Raw genomic sequence first — 13942 nt, 5'->3', positions numbered from 1 at the left:
AAGAAAGAAAGAAAGAAAGAAAGAAAGAAAGAAAGAAAGAAAGAAAGAAAGAAAGAAAAGTACACTCCCTGGAATAGACCATAGCATTTAGCCCATTCTTTTCAACACATCGGAAAGAACTAAATAGGATTTCAAGTTTCTCTACTTTCCCTTCTGCTTGGCTTTCTGAATTTATTCTTGCCAAAGTTACGGATCAGGAATTTACTTCCCTATTTGGCTTAGACACTTTTTTCTCTCTCCTTTTTTGAGACAAGATCTTGCTAAGCAGTTTAGGATGGACTTGAGCTCACTTTGTAGCTCAGACTGGTCTTGAACTCACAACAATCTTCTTGCCTCAGCTTTCCAAGTGCTGAGATGATAGGCATATGCCACCACTCCTGGATGACATTGTATATTCTAACTCTCAGAGAAATGAAAAAAATATTGTAGAAACTCTTTGAATATATGCAAAAGAAGAAGTGAATAAAAAAACACCTAAAATACCTTAATTCACCCATGTAGTCTTTACATTACTTTGGTAAAGAAATGAAGATCTATGCTTTGTCAGTTGGTGCTTTTTTCCCTTTTCCAAGAACTGAAATGAAACTTTCCTTAAATTATGCCAGCATTCTTGTAGCATGTAAGGCATTTTGATTTGAAAACCAGGCATCTTTTCATAGTAAAATATTCAGGAGGCCAAGGGTGCTAATAGTGAATACAAAAGCATAATTAGAAGGGCTGATAAGAACTTCCTTCCAGGAAATCTTCTATCACCTCCTAGAGTGATTTCCATCTTGAGGGTCTGTTGACATTTCATTATTCACTCTGCAAGGTAAGGCTGTAACTCAGCTATTCTAATTCACACTAACTGAAACTTTAGGTAACAAAACATTTCAGAATTAGTGCAGCAACCTCCACTGGTTGAAAAAATAGATATGTATATAAATTGGCCTTTCATTTTGATTCTAGATAAAATAGACTTTAATTGGTCAGGATCAATTTGCTTACAGTTCAGTTGTCAATAATAAGTAGGGCGTGTAAGATAAAGTTATGAAAATTTAAATAATACCAGAGTTTAAAGTGGACTAATTTTTATGGTTCACTACCCATGAAATGCTTTCATTTTTAGCAATTTTCTGCTCATGAAAAATACCTTTAAAAAAATCAACTCACCTTTTATTATATGTGCTGCTGAAGTAATTAAACACACACACATAGAAAAATCAACTCATCTTTGAAGCAGAATACACACAGTAACGTTTTTCAAGCTCAGTGAAAAAAATTATTATGTGAAGTCTTGGCTTTTGTTTTCTGCCTGATGAAAGCAAATGTATTGGGGCTGGTGAGATGGCTCAGTGGTCTAAAGCACCTACTTAGAACAAGCTTAGCAAAGCACAGGGACCGCGGTTCAATCCCCCAGAACCACATGCTAGCCAGCCCGCCCCCTGGTGGGCTGAGCTGCCCCCCCACATAAATAAATAAAATTAAAAAAAAAAAGAAAGCAAATGTATTGCAAATTATACATGCAAAATTCCTCACTACCCTTTGCTATTGCTATGTAAGTCCTAGAAATAGAGGCAGAGATATTTGCCCATGTGAAAATCATAGATGCTATATGAATAATCTTTATTGAGCAACCATAGCATGTAAGGATTCAAATATTTGTAAGTATCCATCCAAGTTTACACTTTGGTTTGATTATGATTTTATGTATTGCTCTTCTAGATTTCTAGCCAGCATCATTTCTTTCTTATCTTTAAATCAATAAAACTACAATAATAACCTTGTTTCCTCATTTGCTGGCACATGATACTGGAAAATGTGCAGACCTCAGAACGAGGAAGCCAGTGTTCTAAACTTGCCCCTGGCCTCTCCGCACTATAGTATATTTACCTCTAAATGAGGAATCCACATCCAATAACCTCAGAACACTGGTAAGGGAAACGTCTCACAAAATTGCAATGAACTGGTGAGGAGCCGACCTTCCTCAGATTTTACGTTGCTTCAAAAAGCAAAGCTTCCAAGGTAATGGGATGTGTGGCCTTGGAAGAAAACAGTTACGCTTTGTTTAATTTTGTAGTTAAACAAATACATTTCATATGTTTCAAAAATATCCATGTTCACTGCAAAATTATTAAATGGACAAGTAAATAAACAGATGCTTTCAGAACAATATGCAAAAGGAACAGAAAACAAATAGAAATAAGAGTGATGATTAACACTCATTTGTAAAGTATTTCCACCTATGGAGCTCATAGAAACACACATTTCTATCACAGCAGGTTGGAAAAACAATGCTAACAAAAGAACCATGAACTTCTTTCCCAAGAAGTCATTACTCATACATGCACTCATTTACTTGGGTGTTCTTTCAATGAATTTTTATTAGGCAATATGGTAGGCACTCTTCTCAATGCTAGGGTGAAACAAACAAGGAAGGACCTCACCGTAAAAGGAGTTTACATTTTAGTGAAGGGCTGACAATGATCAAGTGAACATATGAACAAATGGTAAAGCATCTCAAGAGTGAAAGCAATGTGAAGGAAATACACCAGGAAAGAGGTGAAGAAGGAAGCATGCAGTAATGACCAGACTTAATGGTTAGAGAAGTGAGTGGTCAGGGTCCAGGAGATAGCTCAGAGGTTGAAGCACCTGCCTGGAAAGTGCAAGGACCTGAGTTTGAAATATACTACCACATGCCATGCTGGCCCATGCTGAGCAGGATGCCAAGACTGGGTGTGGCGGCACACACCTGTAATCTCAGTGGTGGGGAGGCTGAGAGAGAAGAAGCACTAGGAGTCTGAACTGTGTACTGAGACCCTGTACCAAGTAAATAAACAAAAGATTTTTTAAAAATTAAAAAAAAGGATCAAAAGACAAAAGTTTCAGGCAAAAGTAGTGAACACCACCATGACACTGAACTAGAAGTGTTTGAATTGGTTGTCATTCAAAAACATAGAGGCCATGGTGGCTCAAATCTAGTGTCCACAATGAAAAAGCATTTGAAGCTGGGTAAGAGAAACAGCTACAAGCAGTTCTGCTAGAAGCTTACAGGCCATGACCAAATATTTGGATTTTATAATTTCCAAATTTATTATGCTTACCTATGATCCAAATGGCTTGTGTTCTTGTGGTGCTGTGGTGTGGATGATGGAAATAATAGAAAGTTTCTCATCAGCTGCCCATAATGTTATCAGCTTTTTTTCAGTAAAATATGCTAGGCATTGTAGAGATTGCTTTTGTGCATTAACTTAACTACTTCTTATACAGTTTATGAGTAATTATCAATAAGCCATTTCTGCAGATAAAGATGCTTAGAATGTTTCTATATAACTTGCTAAAACTCACATCACTGCAACATAAAAGCTCAGGATTAGAAGCTATGCTCCTGATTCCGAAGCCCAATGTGGATTAATTTTTAATGTTACAGGAGTAGCAGAGGCCTGTAAGGGGAACAGATCTTTGTGTGATTAACCTGAAAGGACACATAAAAGTACCCTTAACAGCTGGCGCTCAAAAACATTAGTTCATGAAACTTAATTTTGCAATTTGCTTGTTTGATACACTTGAAAAGAAAAGGAGAATGAACATCATTTTCTATTCTGTTGCTAAGTATTCAATTTCATTTTTCTCTCCAGAATTTGATCACCTTTCCTCAAAATACTTCATTTTTATTGTTTATTTAAACAGTTCCTAGGGCAACACTAATAAACATTTGTCTGCACAGTTTTTATGTTTTCTTTTTCTACTGCTATTTGTCTGGTTATTCCTTAATGTATTCTTCCCCTAGACACTTACAATTTATTCTTTCTAATTATAGTAACCACATATACACTCCTAATGGGACCTAGGTCTTCCTTCATTTTATTTTACTTTATTTTGTTATCTTGTGTCTTTCTAGACAGGGTCTCACTATGTGGTTCAGGCTAGGCATGAGTTTATTTTGTACCCCAGGCTGGTCTTGAACTTGCAATTATCCTCCTCCCTAGACCTCCTAAGTTCTGGGATTACAGGCATGCCTCACCACACCCAGACCTTCCTTTATTATATCAGTACCTGTATAACACAAGTTCTTAAGGACTGTGAAACCTATGTTAATGTTGATATTATGAAATGATCAAGCATAAGCATCAAGCAAAGAAAACTTACCTTCTATTTTGATAAGAAAATTAGTGCATTTCTGTTCCTACACCAGATAGTTATAACATGTTAGGCACAATTATATGCATATCTTTGTACCTAGAGAGCGGTTTAAAGAAATATGTTTTGTTGCCAAGTTGACAGAGTGGATTGTAATGGTTCATACATTGTGTCACCTTGAGAAATTAAAAGTTTAACTCAGTTTAGTAATTCCACACCCTAGGGCATGGAATCCCCTCCTTAAGGTGTTGAAGTCCCATCCAGGACATGGAGGCCCCATCCTAGAGTGACTCATCATTTAAAGGATATAAAATGGAACTGAGGAAGGAGGAGTGTTTCACTTCCTTGGAGGAGCTCCAGTCTTTGAAATTAGCTTGGACATTGTCTCCTGGCGTCTAGTGCACTCTTCAGCCTCCACCTTGGATCCTTTAGGGTTCTGGTGTACACTCATCAGTCTTCCATCACAGATTCATCAGACTTCCATCAGAGGCCCATAAGCTTTCTATAGTAGACCCATCAGCCTCCTGACACAGATTTTCATGGAACACTGCAGTGAGCTCCAGACTTTGGACTGAATAATCCTTCAGTCTCCAGTGTGCGGATACGCTCTGCATGCTTCCTCATCTGGATCTGTGGCTGACCGTTGTAAACCAATCTTGTAATTTTTTACACATTTGTGCATCTTGTGTTATATCTGTTCCTTGTGTTATAGATGTTCCTCTAGTAAAACCCTGACTGATACAGGAATATTGAAATATGAGCATTTTTCCAAGGCATTAACTACTTATCCTTCCTGTGGTGTGACATAGTCCAGAAATATAAAGCTGGAGTTCTTATCTTGGCACCAGGTTAGTAGAGGTAGGAGCAGCTGAAGCTGGAGATCCATCAACGATACCCTCTAGAACTCTATGAACACAACAATATGCAATGTATTATTGAAACTGCCCTGTTAATCTGTTTTGAAACTGGCTCATTGCTCTTTGTTTCTCAATGAAACTAATGATAAAAAAAGAAAACAGTGCTTGAGGCAAGTCACATGAGTAAGCTACTTTAGTCTCCGGAACACCAGAAGCCTGAGACCAGCCTTGTGGATAAAGTGTTAGGTGAAGAGGTTTCAGATGATATTCCACCTCCCCAATGTATAAATAATTGTTCTGCAGCCATTGGAGCTTTCTCTCCTTCTCCTCTTCCTCCTTCCTCCTTCCTTACTTCTTCCCCATCAGGAGCAAGGGCTCCATACAGCCTCGGTTTTCCATATTCTGATATTTGTCCTTGTTTGTCCTTTTTGCTCTATCCTTTCACCTGGGGACACTGAGAGATGCATGAGACACAGTATTTGAAACCTTAAAAGGGAGCAAGAGATCCAGGAAATGCACTAAATAATAGATAGGTGGAGACTTCTAGCTGTGTATAAGGGAGTCAATGAAGGGATTTCAACATAGGTATCCTGTTGCTGAGCTCCAAATCCCCTATAATCCAGTACAGGTCAGACATCTTCATGAAGCCACACCTATTAAGAACTTAAAAGAATTAAAACAATCTACTACTACCTATGGCAGCACAGCCCCTTTTACCTTAGGTTTAATAAAGCTTGTAGGACAATAAGTTATGACTGCAAATGATTAGAAAGGAATAGCTTAAGAATGTTTAAGTCCAGGGGATTATTTATTCCAGAAAGAGATTTTTTTTTAGAATTATATATGGATCAGACCACTCACAATATTGATCAGACCACTCATGATATAGCCATTACAAAAGATACATTAAATGAGAAGGGCACCTTTGTTGCCATAAATAATCAACTAACTTTTGAATTAAGTGTATGAATGAGTTGAAATAGGTGCCATAGGGCTTGGAATGAACTTCCTTCAAAGCGTGAGACATCATTTAATCTTTCCTCTATCCTCCAGAGTCCTGATGAGCCTTTTAGTATTTTGGAATACATCTATTTCAGGCTAGTAAGAGGTTTTTCAACAATTTGGAAACTAACAAATTAATTTTTCAACAACTTGTCTTTGAAAATGCAAATAAGTGGTGTAAAGAGGTGTGACAAGCCCATAAAAATGAGTTATGTTTTCTGAGATGATGGAAACTTGTGTAGACACTGTCCACTCATACATACAGGGGACTGCCTTGGCAGCAGCTATCATTTAAGCTCTTCATCTACAGCCTAGAGGACAAGGAGGCAACAGGATTACTTATTTCAGCTGTGTAGATGGGGAACATTTTGCTCACAGTTGCTCTTTTTCTCTGATAAGGACAATACAAGTATTATACATCCCTTCAAAAACAATCTACTAGTATCTGCACAAGGTGTAAACAAGGGAATAATTGGGCAAATATTATAAATCCAAAATTTGTGGAAGGCCCATATGTTTCATAAATCTTCCAGAAAAGTCTACCCTGGCACTGCCAGTGGAGGGCATGTTCCTTGCATCCTTACCAACCCCACCTTCTGCTGCCAAGCTCAATTCTGTCTTTTGCTGTACAACAAGACAGTAGAGGGTTAGATGTGCATCTTCTCCAGATTCATACTAACTCCTGAAATGGGACTCCAGGCTATTCCTACTGGATTTTATGTGCCTTTGCTTCAAGGAACAGTGGAACTCCTGATAGGCTGCAGCAGTCATACTTTAAAAAGTCTCCATGATTTTTCTACTGGCTATACAGTGGGAATTGAAATTATGGTTTAAGCTATTTAGCACACACTTCAAGTCACCCAAAATTCTTGTATCACTCAATTTGTCATTCTTCCTTTGACAAAAATTGCAAGATCTATAAATAAGGAAAGAATATCCAAGAGTTTTGGGTCTCTGGATGTTTATTGGGTCTTTGGATGCTTTCTGGGTGATGTGAAATTGATTTATTAAGAAAAGAACAATAAAAAGGCTTTTTGACATAGTTGTGGATGTTTCAGTTATTGTCTAACACACTGGCCTATGGCATGTCCCCTGGATATAGCAACTATAGATCTATATGGAGTGGGCAGTGTTTATCACCCTAATAGAGGTGCTAAATTTTTAACTTTGAGTGATAATGAAGGACACTCTGGATATTTTTCATCTTATGTTCTCACCCATATACCAGTCAACCTATAGAATTATGATGTATTACAGGATACAGGGGCATTTTTGTTTAGTTAACAGTTTGTTAACTCATCAGATGTTAAAAGAAGGTTTCATTCCCACTCAAGGCCTGGTAAAAACAATCAGAGAAGGAGAGGACTTTCCCTAGTTATTACTTTAAAGGACTGTTTTAGCATAAGTTATGCATGTTCAGATTTTCAGAAGGGGCCTTAATTTCTTCTTAACCTCATGCACAGTGTCCAAGATAAATTGAACATGTGATGACTCTGTTTGTATTACTCAATTGCCCTCATTCAGAAAAAGCTTGCCTCAGATTATATGCTGGTTAATTAAAAGATGATAGTGGGGCACTGAGAATCCTTCAGTAGCCATTGCAATACTCAAATTTTCATAATTCAAAAAAAGTCAGGAAGATGCAGATTATTCCAGGATGTGCAGGCTGTTAAACAAACCATTGAACCTATGGAAACATTGTAATCAGGATTTCTCAGTCCTATAGCTATTACTTTACACTTTGTCCTCATGGAGATTGAAATATTTTTTCACTCTTTTATTTTTCAACAGCAATTTTCTATTTTATTGAGAAACAAATAGAAATAAGACAGTTTCAAAACTGACTAATGGGGAATTTTCAAAAATTAACACATTACACAGTTTTATTCTCTTAGTGGTTATCCATAGTACAAGATGCAGACAGGATATCCTGTCCAAACACTATTAGTACAAACCATTCTTCTCACTGAATTAAGTGAAAGTAGCTGTATATCTATTCTAACTATTCTGTATATTCAGATACAAAATGGTCCTTCATTGTAACTCTGTATTTTGTTTAGTCCTGTCAGAAATGGGTATTATATTGGCGTTTAAATACTATAGGTGCATAAATTCAGCAAAACAATCCAATGCAGTCCTGCAGTCCACAATACTAGGGTTCTAGGTTCTCCACAGAAGTTGTTGACTTGAATTTTTTTTCTTGCAGAACTGGGGATTGAACTCAGGCCTTTGTGCTTGCCAAGGAAGTCCTTATTCCACTAAGCCATCTCCCCCGCCCCTAGAAGTTGTTCACTTGTGCTTTTCACACCTCAGCGTATTAATATGGCTTTATATCACACACCTCGTTTTTATACTTTTCTGCTGAATGGTTAAGACCAAGATAAAGCAAGACCTATATAACAAGAAATTTAACTTTTATACCTGATAAGGTAGTCAAGTACCCTCAGGATTTATCCTGTAACCCTGTACCACAGTTTGCAGATGCTTTGTCAGTGTCAGCCATGTAGATGTGTCATGGCCATTGCTTGGCCAATTTTCTCTATTTGAAAGCCTGAGAGAATGTATTCTCTCCATGTGACTCTACTTAGACACACTCCACATCATTGGTCACATTGCTCTGTGGTCCCATAATCTCCTTGATCAGAAAGTTTGAGACACAATGGAGTTAAAGGATGTTATAGTATAGGTTCTCCTATGTCCTGAGTCTTCACTGATCTTGAAAGGCTAGGGTCAAAATGTTGTCTGGCTTGCAGCCCTTCTATTTCTCTAATTTTTGGTCTGCCAACTTAGGTTGTTCACCTTCCAGAAGAGAATCTTATTACTACCCTACACCATATGCAGTTGGGTTTATCCTCACTATCTGTCTGAATATCAAACATCTTAGGCATAACATGGAACAGCTATTTTCTATAAAGTATTAATATGTCAAACTTTAAGTCCATACAGAACACGGAGAAAAAAATTTTAAAAGTGAAAAAATATTTAAGGAATATGAATGAACAATTACATATTTTTACACAAAAGTTTAGAAATCTAACCATATGCAGCATTGTAGCAGGACAGTCCTGTGACATTATTTTTACATTTTTTTAATTATTGCCTTTAAAAAAATCAAACAAACATTTACTTGAGAGACAGTATGGTAATAATTGATATGTCATGACAAGAAGTACATATTTAGAAGAACAGAATGACAGGTATTCCAAGCCTCACCCTTGTATTACACATTGATATCTTCAATGCAGTTGCTTGGTTCACAGGTTTTAGCATACATAGTTAGTCAGTGTGAGAATCCTACCAATTAACTGGTAGTTTCAAAAACTTGCTGATGTTTCTCAGGATCATTGCCTTACTCATCTTGTGCAAACAAATGTATGGCTTGGCCCATATCAGGTTCCCAGCTTTTCTCCTTGCTCTCTTTTCATTTTCTATTCCTCAAGTTCTTACTTTCCTTTAAGTTGTATTATACCTTTCTATTTGTATTTCTTCTTTAGAGTTCTTATACTAGGGAGACTATATGATATTTACACATGTGGGTCTGGCTTATTTCACTTATGGGTATATCTTCAAGTGGCATCAACTTAAATATAAATGCTTCAAGTTTATCATTCTATATAGCTGAGTAATACTCCATTGTACAAAAATACCCCATCTATTTTAACCATTCCTCATGTGATGGGCATCTTGGTTGTTTCCAAGATTTGGCTATAACAAACTGTGCTGCTATAAACAGTACACATGTATCACTATTATACGACATTTTCAGTTCCTCTGGGAAAATTCCCACCAGAGGGATAGGTGGCTTGAATGGGATTTCCAGTCCTCATTCTTTAAGAAGTCTTCACACTGACTTCCATAGTGGTTGTACCAGTCTACATTCTCACCAGCAATGGAGAAGGGTACCTTTTTCCCAACAGCCTCTCCAACATTTGTTCTTGGTTGATTTCTGTATGATAGCTATTCTTTCTGGGGTGATATGAAATCTCAGTGTTTTAATTTGTATTTCATGGATAGCTAGTGATGTGAAGCATTTTTTCATATATTTATTTACTTCTTTAATTTCATCCTCTGAGAAGTGTATGTTAATCTTGGATGCTCATTTCTGGATTGGGTCTTTAAATTTAGGGGCCCTAATGTTTTCTACTTCTTTTGAATTTTAGAGAGCAGACCTTTGTCTGAGTGCCTATTACTTAAGACTTTTTCAAAATTTGTGAGTTGCTTTTTCATTTTGTTGGTAATTTCTTTGACATGCAAAAACTTCTCAATAGGAGCAGGTCCCAGTTGTTAATTCCTTCAAGTATTACCTGTGTGATTTGATTTTTGTTCGTGAACTCTTGGCCTATATCTATGTCTTCAGGAGAACCTCGTCTTCAAGAGAACCTCTCCAGGAGATTTAGGGTTTCTGTTTTAATGTTTAGATTTTTAATCCATTTTTAACTTTAGCTTAGTGCATGGTTATATACCTGGGTCAAGTTTTAGCTTTTGGCATGTAGAGAGCCAGTTTTTCAGCACCATTTGTTAAAGAGGTATCATTCTTCCAGTAAGTGTGTTTTGCCCCTTTGTCAAAACTCAAGTGGCAAGAGGTCAGGGAGATGGCTCAGTGGAATAAGTGCTTGCCTGGCAAGTGCAGGGGCCTGAATTCAATCCCCAGTTCTACCAAAATATCAAGTGGCTGAGTGTGTTCATAGAGGCCTCTGCATCATCTAATCTATTCCAATGAACCTTAAGTCTATTTCTTTGCCAATATCATGCTGATTTTATCACAGTACTTTTGTAATATAATTTTAAGTCAGGATTTGTAATGTCTCCTGCCTTGTCTTTGTAGCCTAGAATTGCCTTTGCTATTCTTGGTCTTCTCTGGTTCCAAATACATTTTCAGAATGATTTCTCTAGTTCTGGGACATATGTTGGTGCTAAATTGGTATGGATTGCATTAAATCTATACAGCAATTTTTGGAGTATGGCCATCTTCACAATGTTGGTTCTTCCTATCCAGGAGCATGGAATATCACTCCATTTTCTGAAATCCTATATGACCTCTTTTTCCAGAGTACTGTAATTTTCCTTGAAAAAATCTGTGACCTCTTCTGTCAGATGAATTACAAGGTATTTCATTTTCTGCAGTGCTATTGTAAATGGTATTGTTTCTCTAACTTCCCTCAGTGTATTTGTTATCTGTGTAGAAGAATGTTATTGAATTTTGGGTATTGAATTTGTATCCTGCTATGCTACTGAATTTGTGTTTCAATTCTAGTAGCTTCTTGGTGGAGTTTTCTGGGACTTCCAAATAAAGTATCATATCATCTGCAGATAACGATAATTTAACTTTTTCTTTACCTAGTCTTATTCCTTTTATTTCTCCCTCTTCTCTAATTGCTCTATCTCATGATTCCAGAACTATATTGAATAGGAGGAGTGATAGAGGATATGCTTGTCTTATACCAGATCTAAGAGTAAAAGATTTCTGTTATTCCCCATTTATAATTATATTAGCCATTGAGTTATCATAGATGGGTTTTATTGAATTGAAGTAGAGGTCTTCTATTCTAATTTTCATATGACTTTGATCATGAATGAATGTTGGACTTTGTCAAAAGCCTTTTATGCATCAATTGAGATGGTCATGTGTTTCTTAGATTTCACTCTATTGATATAGTGTACTACATATATAGATTTCTGAATATTGAACCATTCTTGCATCCCTGGGATGAATCCTACCTGGTCATGGTGTATGATCTTTTTGATGATTTGCTGTATTCTATTTGCTAGGATTTTATTGAGGATTTTTGCATCTATGTTCATGATGGAGATTGGTCTGTAGTTCTCTCTTTTAGTTGTATCTTTCCCAGGTTATGTTATCAGTATAATACTTGCCTCTAGGAATGATTTTGAGAAAGATGTTTCCTTTACAATTTCATTGAAAAGTTTGAGGATTATAAGGATTATATTCTGTGAAAATTTCATGTAGAATTCAGCTGTGAAACCATCACGATCTGGACTTTTCTTTGTAGGCAGGTTTTTTCTCATATTTCATATTTCAGTGCCTGTTATTGGGTTATTCAGTGTTATTATATCTTCTTGATTCAGTTTTGGTTATTTGTACCTTTCTTGGAATCTGTTCATTTTGTCTGTGTCTTCTATTCTGTTAGGGTAAAGGTTCTCAATTTAGCTATTGATAATCTTCTGAATTTCCACTGGGTCTGTGGTGATTACACCTTTTTCTTTCCTTATTGCTTGTATTTGAATTTTTCATTCCCTCTTTTTAATGAAGTTAGCTATGGCTTTATTGATTTTATTAATCTTTCAAAGAACCAACCTTTTATACACTAATTCTTTGAACTGTTTTCTTAATCCCACTTGAATTAATTTCTGCTCTAATCTCTATGATTTCTTCCTATCTTTGAGCCCTGGGTTTGGTTTTTTCTTCCTTTTCTAGATGTTAGAGGTGCAGCATTAGGGTTTTTATTTGTTCCCATTCTATCTTCCTGATTTGTGAGTTCGTGGCTATGAATTTCCCTCTGAGAACTGCTATCATCACATCCCATAAATTCTGATACATTGTGTTTGAATTCTCATTGAACTGTAGATAATTTTGAATTATGTGCTTAATTTCATCTGTGACCCATTGATTGATGAGTAAGGCGTCATTTAATTTCCATGTATCTAAGGGTTTTTTCTGGTTTCTTTTGTCATTTATTTCCAGTTTCATTGCAGTGTGGTCAGATAATTCGCATGGAATTATTTCTGCTTTCTTGCATATACTTAAGCATGACCTATGGACTAGTATGCAGTCTATTGTAGAAAATGACCCATGTGCAGATTAAAAATAAAATGTGTATTCAGCTGTATTTGGGTGGAACACTCTGTATATGTACACGATGTCCATTTGTTCCAAGCTCTGGTTCAGTTCTGCTTCTTCTTTGCTAATTTTTTTGTCTGGTTGACCTATCTTTTTGAGATAAGAGAGTGCTAAGGTCTCCTGTTAAGATTGTGGTATTAGATACTAGGTTTTTCATGCACATTAAGAATTTTTTTATGCAGGTGAGTGCTCCCGTGTTTTGAGCATAGATATTTATTAGTGTTACCTCTTCCTCTTGAATTTTTCCCCTAACTGGTATATAGTGGCCTTCTTTATTTCACGTGATCATTTTTTGGTTGAAGTTGAGACTGTCTGAGAACAGGATTGCTACCCCTGCTTTTTTATCCAGTGCTGGTGTATGTAGTATTGTTCTCAATCCTTTGACTTTCAGCCTATGAATTTCTTTATGAGTTAAGTGTGTTTCTTGTATACAGCATATTATTGGATTTTGTTTCCTAATTCACTGTGCCAGTCTATTTCTCTTACTTGGTGAATTTAGTCCATTTACATTGATGATTATAATTGAAATGTGTTGACTTATGATTGACATGTTGTTTACCTGCTGTTGTTTACTCTTTTTGTCCTGTGTTTAATTGCTTGCCATATATACTGGATTCTTTCTGTTCTCGTTCGTGGAGTTCTGATCATTTTGGTCCCTTCCTAGAACATCTTTCAGTAGTTTGTGTAGGGTTGGCTGTGTCATCATGAAATTCTTTAGTTGCTCTTTGTCTTGGAAGTATTTCACTTCTTCATCCAGTTTGAAAGAGAGTTTTGTAGGGTATAGTAGTCTGGGCTAGAATTTGTTTTCATAGAGGACTTGAAGTGCTCTGCTCCATGTTCTTCTTGCCTTCATGGTTTGTGAAGAGAAGTTGACTGTAATTCTGATTGGTTTTCCTTTGATTGTGATCTGCTTCTTTTCTCTAGCAGCTTTCAGTATATTATTCTGGTGTTGAATTTCTAGGATCTTGACTGTTTTACATCTCGGTATGTTTTTAATGGGGTTGAATTTGTTTGGCATTCTGTATGCTTCAGTTACCTGAATGTCAGATTATTTCCTCATATTTGGGAAGTTTTCTGCTATTACTTCTGCCCATTTCTTTTTTTT

The sequence above is a fragment of the Octodon degus genome, unplaced genomic scaffold (assembly GCF_000260255.1).
Source record: "Octodon degus isolate 3935 unplaced genomic scaffold, OctDeg1.0 scaffold00014, whole genome shotgun sequence".
NCBI classification, from domain to species: domain Eukaryota; kingdom Metazoa; phylum Chordata; class Mammalia; order Rodentia; family Octodontidae; genus Octodon; species Octodon degus.
This window is presented reverse-complemented; position numbering follows the sequence as displayed.